Source organism: Salvia hispanica, unplaced genomic scaffold (assembly GCF_023119035.1).
Source record: "Salvia hispanica cultivar TCC Black 2014 unplaced genomic scaffold, UniMelb_Shisp_WGS_1.0 HiC_scaffold_1174, whole genome shotgun sequence".
Lineage (NCBI taxonomy): Eukaryota > Viridiplantae > Streptophyta > Magnoliopsida > Lamiales > Lamiaceae > Salvia > Salvia hispanica.
The window spans coordinates 43,853-47,716 of record NW_025951443.1 but is presented as its reverse complement, the minus strand read 5'-3'; the positions used below and the strand labels follow the sequence as shown (position 1 = coordinate 47,716).

The window sequence follows — 3,864 nt, the reverse complement described above, 5'->3', positions numbered from 1 at the left end:
TATAAGTTTGAATATATCTCAATGCAGGAAATGGGCCTCATTCGGCCCAGAACTATCTAGTTCAACACATAAGCCTTTGGGCTTTAGACAAAGAGTAAGAACTTCGTTTCGTAATTTTACTTTCTTTTTTTTTTTGGGGAAAAGGGACATCATTAAACAGATGCTATAGAAAACTAAAAATACTTGAAAATTAGTTGGATAAAATTTCCGAATTAAATTATAAAATATAGAAGAAATTTACGAAAATGTTGATTCTTCAAAAACAAAAGTAAATGATTCGTACATTCCAATAAGTAAGCCTATGTGTGACGTGTGGCTAATATTAGCTTCCCATCTCACGACACTCCTCTCCCTCCACAAAAAATACCTAATTTAACCGTCATTATATTAAAATAAGAAAATCATAAAATATCACAAACTATTCATCCACACACAGAATAAGATGGAAACAAAAACTGTTACACTGATGATTCCCCCTTTCATCCAAAACCAATAGCCATTTTATGTTGCAAATTCCCCATGGCTACAGTTGGCACAAGCACTGGATTTGGAGGAGTTTCACTCCACTCCTCCTCCACTTCCACCCCGCTCTCTTCATTTTGGGCAAGAAGCTCAATTTCAAAACCCTAACTGAATCAACTCCCCACAAGAAATTAGCCTCTCCCAAACCCAAGAATCTCGCTGTTGTTGCCTGGGAGGTCAAATTTTCAATTTTGTTCATGATTTGTTTGTGGGAGTTGGGGTTGGACTGCCCTGCACGGTTATGGAGTGTGGAGATATGATTTACAGAAGCACGCTTCCTAAATCAAATGGGATTTCACCTACGGTTCCTGGCGTGATTTTAGCTTTGGGCACTATTTCTTACTTGTGGGCCACTCCCGGTGTGGCGCCTGGCTTCTTTGATATGTTTGTTCTTGCCTTTGTTGAGAGGCTCTTTAGGCCTACTTACAAAAAGGTCTGAAATTTGAGCTTTTACTTGTGTTGTTGTCTGGTTGATGAAATGATTTTGTGGTTTGTGTTTTCATTGCAGGATGACATTGTCTTGGGGAAGAAGTTGGGTGGGGGAGCATTTGGAGTGGTTTATAAGGGGTCCTTGATCAACAAGTCTTCCTCCAAAGTATGTTTTTTCATAATTTGTTTGTGGAGTTCAAGGATTTGATTCTATATTTTGTTTCTATTTTAGTGCTGAGGGCTTATGAATTGTATATGGCGGAGTTGTGTTTTATGTCTATTGTCATAGAGGCTGTATGATGTGAAAGTTTTATGTCAATTCAACGATTTATTTTTGGACTTTAAGGATTTGATTCCACCATTTCTAGTGAATTGGTGTAATGGTGCTTGATTTGGGACTGACTGTACTATGTTTTATGTAGTCAATGGTTGAGTTAACATAGTGATTTTCTCGTGTTTTAGCCGTGTTTGTGAGAACATAGGTATTCTGCTCTCAAAGATTTTTATTGTGCTCGAACTGTAGGATGGTGAGATAGTGGTAAAGAAGGCTACTGAATATGGGGCGGTGGAGATATGGATGAATGAGCGTGTCCGAAGGGCTTGTCGAATAGCTGTGCTGATTTTATGTACGGCTTTCTTGAGGTTTGCTATGGCACTCCAATACTGGCATTGTCTACCAGGTATTTCCCTGATAAAATTTTGGGAGTGTTAATTTATGCATTTTCGTATCTGTCCCAGACTTCGGCAAAGAAAGGATCTGAATATTGGCTGATCTGGAAATTTGAAGGAGAGTCCACGCTTGCTGATTTAGTTCAGAGTAAAGAATTTCCATACAATGTTGGTACTTTCTTGAATCACATAATTCTCTGTATGATAATTTTAATGTGTCGTAGATCTTATGAATGTTTTTAAATTCAAGCTATGGTATTAAGTTCTCTTGAGTTTTGTAGTATGTGTTATTACACTTCTATGCTGCATTCCGTTGTTGGCTTTCGTTGCAGTTGATCTCTACGTTATATTTCCTCACCCTTTATACTATTTGAAGGTTTAGATGATTAAACGATATCGAAACTAATCATTTCACCAAAGTAAATGGTAGATTAGCTTATAAGTATTATATTTTTCTCAGAGATCTGAGAATTTTATAATTTCCAATGAGAATGATAGCATGGTGCAAATTTTCAGGTAGAAGCATTGATTCTTGATAAGGTCCAAGACATGCCTAAGGGGATCGAAAGGGAAAACAGAATCATACAGACTATCATGAGACAGCTCTTGTTTGCGTTGGATAGTCTGCACTCGGCGAGAATTGTTCATAGAGATATGAAGCCCCAAAACATCATCTTCTCTGAAGGTAACTGCACCACAATGCATCATCTCACAATGTATTATCTTCTCATATATTAGCAATACTGATTTACTCCTTGATATAATAACGAAACTGTAACAGAATCTCGTACATTTAAGATTATTGATCTTGGAGCGGCTACAGATTTGAGAGTCGGCATCAATTATATTCCCAAGAGTTTCTATTGGATCCCAGGTACTCTCGAATAAAGCAGCTCTTAGCAAATGGTACCTATCTACTGAGACTCGGAAATATTAAGGGTTAAAATTAAATATCGAAAGTATCATATCTTCAGTGATTAAGTAAGAAATTTGGAAAATAACAGTATGCTTGGGAGTTCATGCTTTTGCCACATGTGGCTATGCTTTTTTTTTTCTCATTTGATCTTTGAATGTTCACGAGAAGAAGTCAGAAACAGATGATCATTTGTTTTCAAGATTTTACCTACTTATATCTTGTGCTTTCAATTAGTATGACTGTAATGGTTTATATTATCCTCATTCAACTCAGATATTCTGCACCGAACAATACATTATGAGTACTCAAACACCCTCGGCTCCATCTGCACCCGTTGCAACTGCACTCCCCTGTTCTATGGCAGGTTTGCATCATCTTCTCTACCGTAACCTTGAATTAATTTATATCTGATCATTAACATCTCATTCTAATTGTTGCCAACATCTTCGCACAGCTGAATCTTCCCGACAGATTTGACATCTACAGCACTGGCCTGATATTCATGCAAATGGTAAGTAAACTGAACATGTATTCAAGAATTCAAAAGAAAAGATACAAAAAAATTGACATATTTTCTGGCAGGCGTTTCCAGGGCTACGGAGCGACAGCGCTCTCATACAATTCAACCGTCAGCTGAAGAGGTGCGATTATGATCTAATTGCGTGGAGAGAAACTGTGGAGCCCCGTCCCGGGGCAGATCTCGGCGTGGATTTGAGTTGCTGGATTTGGATGGAGGCATAGGATGGGAGCTTCTAACATCTATGGTTCGTTACAAGGCACGCCAAAGGCTGAGCGCAAGCAGCACTTGCTCATCCCTACTTCGACAAGGAAGGCCTACTCGTCTTATCCTTCACGCAGAGCCTGCGCCTGCAGCTCTTCCGAGCCACCCAACAAGACTACAGCGAGGCTGCCAAGTGGATTATCGAGCTCATGGCAAAGTCAGGAACGAAGAAAGATGGTGGTTTCACCGAAGCTCAGCTGCAGGAGCTCAGGGTCAGCTTCTAGACATACATATATAGTTGATGATCTTAATTCTTTTCTTGAATTTTGTCAGCGGATGGGTTGACGTTGTTCCGTTCCGTTGTGCAGGAAATCAAGCCACGTGAGAAGTCAAATGTGCAGAGGAATGCGCTCGCATCGGCTCTTCGGGTGCAGCGGAAGATCATTAGGACGATAAACGAGGCGTTGATGAGCTCAACAGGCGGAGGAAGAGCTTTTGGTGGAGCAGGTGGATTCCCAAAGAGGAGTAATTTCTGTAAATATATACATGCACTTGCTTAATGTAAATTTTGTGCAGCTTAATGTGTGTTGAGGATTGGATGCTTGAA

The 3,864-nt window shown here is 39.5% G+C and overlaps 1 pseudogene; it reads left to right on the top strand.

Moving 5' to 3' along the window:
- The first annotated feature begins 418 nt into the window (after positions 1–418).
- LOC125198032 lies at positions 419–3,864 on the top strand (annotated as a pseudogene).